At 39.3% G+C, this 13415-nt stretch overlaps 1 protein-coding gene across 6 annotated transcripts in view; it reads right to left on the bottom strand.

Moving 5' to 3' along the window:
- Positions 1–13415, bottom strand: part of LOC117603119 (nephrin) — a 278717-nt gene that overhangs the window by 101416 nt on the left and 163886 nt on the right. Inside the window, exon 1 of one of the 6 annotated variants that reach the window (XM_034321930.2) lies at positions 2620–2791. The exons of the other annotated variants lie outside the window; for them this stretch is intronic. The gene's annotated coding sequence lies outside the window, so the exon portion shown is untranslated. Of the gene's footprint in view, positions 1–2619; positions 2792–13415 lie in introns of those variants that run through there. 6 annotated transcript variants of the gene reach the window in all.

The following is a 13415-nucleotide window of genomic DNA, read 5'->3' as shown; positions in this document are numbered from 1 at the left end:
TTGTTTTCAACCCCGAAAACTATTCAAGCTTCATCTCAGCTACATCTTAATACTCCGAGATCTCGTATTCAGCCGGCGGCGTACGACAAACGTAATATCGGGATATCGCGAACAATTCAACGACACGAAGAGGAGGCATATTAATTACGCGAGCATCGAAGAAGTTTCCGCTGCGTGAAACAAGCCACTTTTGTCCCTCGTTCGTAGTCGCTTTAATAAAGATGAGCTTATGAAAATTTATGACGAGACGCGTCTTACTATTGCCCCGGCAATTTAAACGCGATCATTTGTTTTATTCATCAACGATCATTGCTAACAAGTTCATGGTGAATCAATAGGGTCTCAGAGATTCCTGAGTCTCCCTTACAGAAAACTTTTGCTCGACGATTAATAAACAATTTGACCGATTATAATTTGATTTCAGATGCGGAGTTTGTACTTTGCAAATGAAATGATAATAACAATTACTTGAACAGTGGTACAAAGCGTTATCAAACGATAAATCTTGCAAAAGCTCGAACGCTTTTAATCGCAGCTGTTCGAAATTAAAATAATTCCGGATTTATCGGGTGTTGTCGAGCGGACGCCACTTGAAATATTAAACCATACCCCTTCTACCGATGTTCCCCATCAATCCCCGAATCATGCGGGAATCACATTAAATCGACGCGCGAGCGTTTTCGAAAAGATTAATAAGCACCCTGTGACGAATTTATGGGCCCAATTAATCTGACGTCGATTGGTATCGCACCACGACCGACACTTTTCACGTCCCTCTCGCTCTATCGCGTTTTGCGAATTATCTTGACGCCACTTCGTTTTCCAACGAAATCCAGCTGACGATAATTTCGGCTGTTCCAAATTAGAGGTATTCGTCGAGGATTCCAACTAATAGCCTCGCCAATCGAACTGATCAATATTTTGATTTGTGGAAAAAATGTTGACGTTTCATTCATAAAGAATTAATTTGAAATTCAATTTAAAGAGTTGTAGGATAATTTTCACATGGGTTCTCTCCATGGTCCGCCATTCGATCGTCAATATCATTCGAATATTTTAATACAGATTTTTCCCGATTAGATCGCACGATCGACTTCGAATCACGGTGTAAATAATCTGAATTACTATGGTCGTTCGTTAGAAGGACCTTAAATTCTCTCAGCCAAGCGTGGACGAAGAGAATTCGGAGATTACAAATTACGCAGCGAGCTGTGCGAGTTCCGGAACCACGCGAACCCGGTCTAACCTGGAAAATTTATCGGCACCCTTCGGTTCGTGAATTTCGCTGTACCCCACGAAAATCGAACGTGTAATTTATACCATCATTCTCGATCGAGACCCTGAAACTTTAATGGAACCACTTACGTAGCCGCCGTGGTCTCGATACTTCTGTACACGTCGTCAAATATCACCTTCATCCCTTGAATGAATAATTCGAGAAGCTTTCATTTCTATTTTATTTGAAAAATCGAAGCGTTAATATCGTAAAAGGATTGTCGACTATTAAAACAGACTTTTAATTACTTCTGCGCTCTTGCTGAAGCCCTAAGTAATTTTAAGTAACAGAGGTAGCGTGTTAATAACCACGAGCCATTCTAAGCGTAATAACACGTTCTTCTTTCTTTTTTCTTCTTCATGCGAGACATCTCAGACGAACGTGTCTCTGGCACAAAGTCGAAAAACACATAAACACACACATCTAGTAAATTCTCTTTCTCTTATTCTCTGAAAACTCTCTGTCGAATTATAGCGAAAACAGCCTATACCCCGAGAGAGAAAGAGAGAGAGAATCATGAAACGGTGTTGCAAAGCTGCAAGTATCCGGCAAGAGCTCGAGCACATATCCGTCGTAATTAGTCTCGTTGCGTCAACGGCACGCTTCTACCAGCCTACTTACAGTACCGTAACTGTGTGTCTGATTTAATAAAGCGTTCGCTACGATTTCCCGTAGCTTGCCTCGAGATTTAAGGACCTTTCGTCGACAGAAACTCTATTCATTCGGCTCGTTTTGCGACCCCCCCTCGAGAACCCTTTCGATCGATCAACAAACTTTTTCAACGATACTCTCACAATTCGACGAACGTTAACGAACTCGTTGACTGTTCATACGTTTCTATTGCTTTAGGTGTTCTGTAACTTCCTTTGTTTATATTTCTGATGGCTACGCTGGTATTCGAACAATTGTTTCCGAGCCTTTCATCGACCAGATTATTGTTTCGAATATGATTCTCAGCTTTCCCTCTGTATGTTGTATTTTCCCCTTTTTTTTTTCTTTCGAGTACCAGCGTTTTTGATTAACTTATTTATGAGAGACGTGTAGGTTAAAGTATACAATTATTGATCACTAAAGTTAAATATATGTATAATTCTTAAACAAAAGGTAATAATATGAGATATAGAATTAAATCAAAATTGGAGCTCTCTCCATGGTCCGCTGTTCGAGGGTTGAGAAACGCATTATATTATATTTTTTGGTTCAACTTTTCTTCAGGGGCCCGAAAATTATTGCCTTTTTTAAATTCTGTCGACTCCATTCGATGACAACAGGCTACAAGTCAATATGGCATCGAAATATCTTGAAAAGATAATTATCGAAATATGTAATATTGATTTCCTAACCTTTGCTCCCAGGATCTACTCCTGTAGCAGCCACTTCTGTCGTCTCGCTGTTTTATTCCGGCACCACACACAGAACACCATAAAGAACGGGTGAAAATAAAATTGCAAAAGAGGCACAAAGTCGCGCACGGTTCGAAGCTCTCAAACGTTTTCCAGCGGAAAAACGTGGTGCGGTTTGAAACGCGTATTCTCGCGACGGCAAGCCGCTTTAACGAGGCTGTCGCGACGGAAACCAAAGCGAGACTAACCTGTCCGATACACGATCCGAGGGCAACGTTGATCTACGGCGCCGAGGTTAGCTGGATAGACAACAAAAACATTCTCCGTGTTGGCACGACCGCGTAAACAGTGCCGGCTGGTTTTGTCGGTCGCTCGTATCAATGGGCGTGGTAAATCCTCTACGAAACACGTATTTCAATGGTCGAACGAGCGCAAAAGGAACCTGCGACTTCGCGTTTCCGTTGGATTTTCAACGCTGTAACGCATGGAAATGCCACCGCCTCGGTTATTTACGGGAACAGTCGAGAAAAGGTTCCAGGGGAAGGCGGTTAGGGGATGAGAAACGCTTTCGCAAACAGGCGTTCGTCCGAAACGAAACTCCTGTCTGCTCCCGGTGAAATCCTGCGGTTTCCGCTTATCGATTCCACACTTTTGTGGATTATTTATTTACTTTGTCAGTGGGTAATCGTATTGTTTGAATAGACAGGAGTTATTTCTGAGAATTTAAAATTTGTTATGGAATTATTGAATAATTACAATTGTCAGTAAATTTATAATTATATATTATTAAACTATGATTTTTTAAAATTCTTTATTAGCCCTTAATGGAATGTTAATAACGAAAATTAGTAATGATTATTTTATAGCATCTTGTATGAATTGTAAATATATTATTTGTATTATTATATTTTGTTTATTTTAATATATATTGCATCCAACCTAAATTAAATTATACCATTAATTTAAAAAGCACCATGTACCCCAATTTTACATCCTTTTTATGCTCCTCTTAAACAAATAACCCTCCCTATTCATTCCACATTTAAAAAAAAGCACAAAAAGCCTTCTGTCAGTTTCGAAACTGTGTCAAAGTGGACATCTTTTTTCCTGACGCTCGTCGTCAAGAATTTTCATTTCCCTTTTCCCGGCTGTAGCGCGAGGAAAAAGCATGGACGTCGGCCGGAAAAAAAAGGGAAAGCAGACGCGTCCCAGCAGATGTCAAAGGGAAGAAAAAGCTAGAAAAACCCTAATTATCGCTTGGCTGTGACACGCTATCGTACGTTTAAACGCACCCTCGCTCGTTCCACCCCCGTTCGCGAACTTATCCTCCCGTTCCACCCCCTTTTTATCCCGTATTCGATGCAGCTACCCGTCGAGTTTTCGTTTTGCAGCAGCCGCGACGTGACACGAGGCCACTCAAGAATTAAGGAGCGTTTTCGTGCGGCCAGGCAATGCATTTTCATCGAACCCGACCTTCTTATCGAGCATTGTGCGCCTCTCGAGCAGCGCAACCCCCGTTCGAACGGAAAGCTTCGTTTCCTTCTTTCTCCTCTTTTTTTCCTCCTCGACGCTTTCGTTCGGTTGCTCATTGAAATTCCGTCAAGAGCGGATCGTACGCGATTCGCGATACCGTTTTGCACGCTCGACGATAACGTGCTCCTTCGACCAACTCTAGAGTATTTCGATATTTTTCAACCAACGACTAGAGGTTCGAAATTTTTCGAAAAAATTGTCTCGTTCGCATAAAAGTATTCCGAGTTCGAGAAGAGTTGTTTCGGAAGTGGAGCAAAATCAGGTAGCATATTTCTACGATTCGGTTAGAAGTTGTAATAAAATAGAAATATAAAAACGGACGATAAATTTGACAAAATTCCCTGAAAATTTAATGAACACCTTCGATGCATGGATAACAATAGTAAAAATTTGATTGCCCGAGAAAGTAAGACCTTACGTACGCGTAACGTATCATCCCTTATTTTCCAGGTTTAATCTCGTTGGTGTGGAGGAAAGAAAGATAAAAGAAAAGAAGAAAAAAGGAGGGAGGAATAGTGGATTGCATCTGCACGAAATTCTTATCTGGCTTGGGGCCTCGAAATACGTTCAAGCGTCGGGCGAAACGAAATGAAGAGAGAGAGCAGTACGTTCCAAGGCAAGGACCAGCGATTTATATTTTCTAATCTGCCATGCTGGAACCTTACAACTATCTCGTTCGCGTGAATTACAACGCACGATAGTATTTTATGCCGGGGAACAGGTCGCGTGACCGGAATCGAGGATTACTCCGGATTAAGCTGCGTTCGAGGGATTCGATGATTGTTTGCATTGCAACTGTAACTCTTGCATGCTCCCGAAAATATTCACTTCCTGCTCGAATTCTGATGCTTTCTCCCTCTAATCGACTCCCATATGAATCTACAATTCGTTGCTCATCCAGAATAATTTTCAAAAGAACGGCGTAAAATTCAGAAAATGAAAGTAATATGAAATACAAATTAAAATTAAAATTGTGGATCTCTCCATGGGAGGTTAATATCTTAAGAGCTATGGCAATCCCAGTGATTGGGCCTTGAGTAAAAGTATTAGAAAAATGAATTTTGAATAATATTAATAACAATTGTAAAATACCAAAGTACCAATTGTAAAGTCCTACTAAAAGTCTCCATTTTTCCTCATCCATTCATTTTCAGTTCTCCATGGTGCGAACAAGTTGCAACATATAGGAACAGTTAATATTCCACGTAAACTGGAGCAACTCTTGTTCGCGTGTCGAACAACGGGACAATAGCTCGGACCGACGATAACGCATTTTCCAACGCAACTTTCAGCCAGTTTTCATCGGTCGACGGGTTCTAAATTACAAGGACCGTCCGGATTAAATGTAAACCAGCCTCGGTCGAGGCAACTTCGACGCAGCACTTAATTAAACGGTGCATTTTATGGGTGAAATAAAGTTGTTCACCCGGTTAGGAGGGTGCCACTCTCGACGATTTTTATGCGAGCCTCGACGCGCAAATCGATCGATCTACCTACGCGCTATCGATGATCGTTAACGAGCACAACGAAAATCCTGGATAAACCCGGGCCCGCTCTGTAATTCATAAGCTCGTACCGGCGTTAAACGCTCTCGAAACTCGCCGCGTTTCTCGCTCATTCGGAAATTACCCTGTCCCGTGTAATTACCGATCGACTGTCCACAGGCTATCCGCTTTATTATCCTAATTCGCCCGATACCGTGCTCCTTATTGCGCGATTAGAAAGCCAGCAACAACGTTCCGCTGCTTTTAATTTATCGATGGAAACGATACGAGTACCTATCCACTCTCGATGACGCTTAGATTGAATGGCGGTAATTGATGAGACCATCAGAGATGCAATTACACGACCGTGATGGGAAATATGCTTTCTGTAGTCTTGTTTTCTTGTCAGTGACTTCGGGCGACGGAGGATTTATTGCGGCCACTTTTCGTTGATTGAATGGTAATTCTGGAGAAGGGTGAAGGGATTGAATAAATTTAGTGTCAGGTAAATGTAATTAAAATGCTGAAGCTATTAGTATTATATTACTCAAAGTCAAATGAAAATTATAGAATTTTCAATCACACAACCAACAATTTTTTTAAACAATTAAAAAAAAAAAGATATCTACAGATACCATAAGATTAAAGTAAGCAGTAAAGCTGATAAAAAATTAGCTAGGACTTTCTAGTTTCATAGATTTGCCAGGTTAAAGGGAAAGATCATTCGTTATCGCGCATTAAAGTCTCCAGAAGTCGAGCATCGCACCAGTCGATACATTCAGAGACGAGCACATCCGTCGGATTAACGTGCTTGTTCAGCTTTCGCGAGACTCGAAAGCAGCAACGGACCTCTCGTTAATCCTACAGTCAACTCTGTGATCTTAACTAACGGAAAAGCTCTCTGCTGTGCTCCGCTTGAAATATGTAGGTTTCCGCCCTCCGAAGCCCTGTCTCGCGCTCGTCCCGGCTCTTTCTTTTTTTACGAATCCACGTGCCGCGGATTTTGATAAGATTATACCTACTAGCGAGAAACAAGGGGACTAGCTTTCTAACGCGACTGAACAGACAGCGGCTGGCTTTGGTACGGAAAAATAACGGGAAAAGTCCCTGTAAACATGTGCTCAACTCGATTTTCCTCTTACGTTCAAATGGCTTACACGGCACAGGGAGACGAGCAGAATTTATAGTTTAATATTTAAAGTTGAACGATAATCTCTTGAGGAAGCGTATTTACATTAAGGTAAGGTAAATTAAAGGAAATCAAATAAAATAAAATAAAGAATCAGTTGTAAATTAAACATATTCATCCTTGTCCTAATCCTCAAACGGCGGACCATGGAGAGAGCCCCAATTTGAATACTCCATTAAACAATAAAAGTTCAATCTTTATATTAAAAATTCCAATTCATAGCACGTAACTGTTCAAGAATAATTTGCATAATTTTACAAGTAGAATCCATGTTACATCATCTGAAAGTATAAAGAGCAAAATATATTCTTGCTTCAAAAGAATTTTTATCCTCCAATATATTCTTCGAGGGGTAATTTAAAACGCGTTAAGACGGCAATAATTATTAGAGGATCTACCATGCATCAGCGTTTCATCACTTGTGGATATCAGCATCCATCATAGCCGAAAGCTGGTGCCCATTAAAGCTTTGGAATCTCCCAAAAATGCACTCTCTAAAATGATGCATGAACATGGTACGCGCATACACAGCTATAGAGAGAGAAACTATGAAATCCGGAATTACGCTTGCCGCATTCGGTATAACATTTTATCGCGCTAGAGGGCTATACTAACCCAGCAAGTTGTCATGAGTTGCAGGCAATTTCGTTTCCACTGTCTGGCCGCTTTTCCCATAACGCTCTCCAGCGGAAGAAACAGTGAATAGAGAGAGGACAAAAAGAGCACCGGAAACAAATAGGCAGATATGTAGATTACCAAAGTGGTTGGGAGAAGATGAAATTGTTTGTAAATTATGATAACATTCCAGAAAGTCGCGTGTTATAAAAGTTTGTTTAAATCCGGTGCTCAATAAGGGTGGATTTGGAGGAAGAGTGTGGGAGTAATCTACCCCTCCCAAAATTAAGATGCTCGCAAAAATAATTTTATTTGGAAACGGAAATTATTTTTATAGGAATTTTTAATTCTTGAAGATAGAAAAAATATGCTTGAAAATTTGGAAGATTATAATAGCACTTAATTACTGCATTAAATCACAGTTTTAACACCTTATAAAACCTTCTAAAAGAAGGCCAATAAATCCTCACCCTCTCGATGCCTATCATCCTATATGAAAATTCAGATTAATCACCACTATTAAAATCCCAAAACGACCTATAAATAAGTGACGATGCCTCAGCCAATTACCAGCTAATTAGTACGTCAGATCGAAATCTATGAAATTTCCGCTGGCTGTTATCGGTTCGAGGCAAAAATCCTCGAGCCTCCGTTTAATTTACACCTCACGTAAATTCAAATTAGATCTGGAACGAGTAGATAGGACGGCGTCGATACAGATTTCACGCGTCGCCTCGATGCTAATTTCATACTCGACTAATCGTTCAACCCGAGTACCGATACGCGTTTTCCTTTTTCTATTTCCAACATAATTTCTTGGAAAATTCTTCCCGTAACTACTTCCTTGTACACCTGACAAGAAATTAAATGATGGTAATTGGTTTTATGGTACGATAGTTGATTTTAATGACACCAGTGCTTTTTCTCAAGGGATTAGTTGTCGATCTATAGAGACTAGTAAATAATAGTGCAGATCTACTGACGCCAGTTACCGGTTACCAGGTACATGTAACAGGTTTTCGCAGATCAAGGATTTATTTTTGAATTTTTTGGAAACTAGTATTGAAATTCTTTCTTTAATTGATTGAAAAGAATGCAATAGTAATTGAATGCTTTTCAGAAGAATCAGAAGAACGTGCATGGTTGGGAATTTTTTTAAAAGGAAATCTATTAACATTTTTTAAAGGATTCTTTTTTATTTTAAAAAATATATCTTCGATAATTTTGGCTGAATGAAATTAACAATAAACTTTTAAGGTTCGTAAACAATTTGAATAAAGTTATCTTTAGTGACGATGCGAGTGATTCTCTGGACGAATAATAGGAAATGAAGAGCAAACGTTCATAAAAGGGGTGTGGATCAACGTTTTAGTCAAAGTTGTAACAGAGTTCGGAGTTTCGTGAGTATTTCGTGAGAGGTCAGAGAATTGGCGTGTCCAGAGTCGAGAGAACGTATTCAGAGAGAACTTGGAAGAGGAGCAGCTTTCGAGAGACCCCTGGGTCCTTTGAGAGCGTGTACTTACCACAGAATTTAACTAGCTTAACGTGTTATCATAACAGCCAATTTATACATCATTTCTATTCGATAAATTAGACATGTTTCTATCAAAAACCACATCTATCATAATATATCGTCGAATAAATTAATCCAACGAGAGAAATCCTAAGTAGTATGAGATAAACGTACGTGAGAATGATATGATTAAATGAAACGAAAGTGATGCCACCGCCAACGAAGTTATCTTAAAATAGAGCAATCGAGATTCGACCAAAGAATAATAGCGCAATAAAAGCCCAAATCATGGCGGGAAGATGAGTCGTAAATTAATGGACCGGAAGTAAAGGAATCTTAAATAGAGCGATCTTGAGCGGAACAAGTGAAGTAGCCTGAAACGAGGCAATCACGAGGGAAATAACTGTGAATAATACTGTCGTAATACGGTGACTATTAAATTGCACAAATTATACAATTATAAACTACAGATGGTGATACGTCTATAAGACTATTATAAAAAGAAAATTATAAAAATACATGTGTCAATAGAAGAATACAGTAAACGATGCAATTTATAAAGAATCCTTTTGAGCATTTATTTGAAAGATAAAAAAGGGAATTTCCGGTTGAATAGAAATTGGAAATGGAAAGAGCACTGAACCGGAGTCCACAATGGAAGTGTGTTTTGAACAATTAAACCGATAATCCATCGTGAAACGAGTAAGTGTTATGTTTACTAGTCCCTGAAGATTCATTTTTTTTTTTTTTTTGATTTTTTTTTTTATTGAAGCTTCAATCGAACGAACGAACGGGAGTGGTGAAATGGCGAGAGATGAAAATTGCAAACGGACGGCTAAGTTCGTGATGCATAACGGCGCATAAATATTTTCTCGATCAGCGTGTCGTTTTTAATTAGCCGCGATTCCTGTTCCTCCTCGTTCCCCTATTAACATCGATAAACCTCGATTCCAATTTTGTGTATTTAACGTTCGACGGAAGCTGTACGATCCGCCAAGTATTGTGAAACACGATAATTTCGATATGGAATACATACCAATCGGGAAACACGGCTCTGATTGAACATTTTCTAATGGGAATAAAACTTCTGTCGTAGAAATTATAATCAATGAAACTGTAATTGAAAGGGAATATTGGATCGATTTATTTCTATACACTTTTGGCGTTGATTCATTTATCTGCAATTGATTTCTATGTGAAATTGACAAAACAATTCAGATATAATTCAATTTTATGTTTTGTTAGATTAACCCTCGGATAGCGGACCAGGGAGAGAGCCCCAATTTTAAATCTACTTTGTATACTTCATTGAATTCTCAATGTAAATGTATAAATAAAATTTGAAAAAATTATAAACTAAGGATATTATTTAGCAGGTAATCGAATAAACTTTGCGAGAATTACACATTGAGATTTTCGGCTGTTCGAATTTTGGAAAATCCTCGGTTGGCCGGCGTCGTGACCCGCGAAACTCTTCGACAACTATTTGGAACGAATTCCGAAACTGTCCGATTAACCGGAAGGACGTGCCGGAAGTACATTTCTAGGGAACTGATGCAGCGATCGTAACCGTGCCGGTATTCGTTCTGCGGTTTTGCGCGGAGAACTATTCAGAACTGGCGGCCACCGTGGCCGAAACTGTCAATTTACCCGGAACAGTCAGTCTACCATCAAAAATAGATCGAACTTCATGCTGTTCCTCCTTTGTCTTACTTCTATTTGCAGAAGAATTTAGAATGAAAAGAAAATGAAATAGAATGGAAAAGAAAATTAAATGAAATTCATATGAATTTTTCTTTCACAATGACTCAAACTAGCGTTCCTCAGAATATAAAACTCTAAGCTTACAGTACTTTGAGAAATTAAATTCAAATGAAATTCATATGAATTTTTCTTTCACAATGACTCAAACTAGCGTTCCTCAGAATATAAAACCCTAAGCTTACAGTACTTTAAGAAATTAAATTCAAATGAAAGGACAAACGTGGAAATAATTAATTACATCCTTGATGAGATTTATCATGAATGCAAAGTGTTAAATATCATTCGAGGCGACAAAATTTCCATACCATTCGCATTCGACTGAAACATGTTAACAGAAAGTAGTAAGTGTATGAAATGGTCCCGTTTGAAAGGCAGGTGACGAAAGAGTCCGTAACCGGGTCAGCTTTTTTCACAAGGTAGATACAGCTCGCCATGAAGATCGTGGAGAAAGAAGAGAGCGAAAGCAAAGCGCGAGATGAATGGTGCTTCTGACGAAAAACGTTTGTCCTTCGCGAATCTTGCGCCTCGACGCTCGTAAAAATTTCAACAAGAACGCATCATCTCTTCAACTTTTACCTCGTCATTCGACTCTCAGTACAGTTGAACGAACTGGGTCTTTCTCGTTGAAGAAAACCGATAATAGTAACTCGTACGATAGCTAAGAAGATACACTTTAAAAGAAAAATTTAAGTTATAAATTTATGTTTAAACTTAAGTTATAATTGCCTAAAAATCTGCAGTATGATAATAATAAAAATTCCTCATAAATCCTAACCCAGTCCTGCGCAAGATTCGATTCTTCAATTATTAAAGTATGAAGCTTGTCTGTGAAAAGAAAGTAATCACCTCAGAATACAAGAGGGAAGAAAAACAGCAAACCGGAGGGGAATGTAAGTAGAAGAAGGAGAAACAATGCAGACAGGGGTAAGTAGACAGAAATCGGAAACGTAGCCGGGGATGCGAGAGAGAGTCGGAAGGGGTAAATAGAGGGTGTGCAAAAAAGTCAATAGAGTTTTCTACGTGTACAGGTTGGAAAAAGTGCTTGTACGTCGGGTATCACCTCGCTTAATGACCGGAACGTTCCACGGGGACCGAAATTAAACCGTGTTTTCTAGTTACTTACAGAGAAAGGGAGAAAGCTTTCAATTCCAAGACAGAGAGAAGCTTTTTTCCGCGTCGCGCCGGCTGAAAAAGAACCGGAACAGTACGAGAGGGGAACACGCACAATGGAGCTTTCGCCGCGTGTCAAGCTCCGAGGAAACCGTTTGTTTACCATGAATTATGTCACTCGATATCACGGGCCGAGGAACATAAAAGAAGAGATCCCCGGGACCCGATGCTTCATAACCTGTACGACGTCCTCGAAGCATCAGATACCGAGGCTGGGTGTCTCTGGGAGAAGAAAAAAAAAAAGCTCGTCATATTGCGCTCGTCCGGCCACGATAAGAAGCACCGGAAAGCACCGTGCGCGGTGTTTATGAAAAGAATCTGGCTTCTTGTAAAATTCTACGACGTAGTGTATACGGTATTTGGGAAATAGGTCAATGATTATTTGCTCTCCCTGAATAATTACATTAAAAATTCTATGCGGACAAATTGTATTTCGTTAACCTTTCGACGGCGGACCATGGAGAGAAGCTCAATTTTAATATCCATGTATATGCTTTGTATTTGGGTCACAATTAATTCAGGCTACACTTTTAAGGGTTAATGAATTGATACTTATGAAATTGATGAAATAAAGTTTTTCAGAAAATTGAAAATTGTCGTGTTTGTGAAAAAATTGAAATTTTACGAATTGACTAAAGGGACAAAGCACTGCTAGATTTCTCAGCAGAAAAACAGGCGACCATGTACCAAAGGGAGGGTAACAAATTTCCTCATACATCTGTGACATGAAAAAATGTTAGCCCCATCGACGGCTAGATCGGCATCCCGTCGGTGGTAGGAAAATTAATGCGTGCCCATCCGGGGAAAAAGTCAGTTTCATACCGCTGAGAGGCTTTTTGCCGACAAGGAAAACAAAGAAGGTCGGGGAAAGTTGGTAAAAAGGGTGCACCTTTTAAGAGAGAAAGAGAGAAAAAGCTGCTCGAGCGCATCAATCGCTAGGAACGCGAGAATTATCCCAAGTGAAACCGCGAAAACTAAAATCCTGTCCGGGAAAAGGCTGTTGAGAGCCTTGAAAAAATAAAATGTGTCCCATAATCTTGAGAGCTTTCTTACGAGGTCTCTTAAGAATGGAAATGGAGAGACAGGCGATGTGAAAAGAGTCAATGGACCTTTTCGTTTGCGTCATTAGTGAAAAATTTCTACTTGTTTGCAACCTACAAGCCTCGTTGATTCTTGATCACTATCGATAATGGGATCATTACAGTGACGTCACAAATAACACCTTCGTTTCCCCATCATTGGTGTAACTAGGATCTTTTCGGGGGTGGACCAGATCTCACAAAATTTTGGAAATGTATGAAATTTTAGAATTGTAAAATATTAGGGGGAACATTTTAGAGAAATTGATTTTTTCCTCCTTTACAAATTTACAAAAATTTAAATATTATTATTTAAATTAATCGTAATGGTCTGCCCACCAGTATACTAAATTATTTTCATCACAATTCTATCAAAAGACCCTTGTGAATATTTCCAATTGCTTTTTCCTAATTTTAAATAAAATATGAACTGAATAAAAATAAGGAAA

The sequence above is a fragment of the Osmia lignaria genome, chromosome 12 (assembly GCF_051020975.1).
Source record: "Osmia lignaria lignaria isolate PbOS001 chromosome 12, iyOsmLign1, whole genome shotgun sequence".
Lineage (NCBI taxonomy): Eukaryota > Metazoa > Arthropoda > Insecta > Hymenoptera > Megachilidae > Osmia > Osmia lignaria.
Note: the sequence above shows the minus strand (reverse complement) of the source record. Positions and strands in the feature narration are given on the sequence as shown.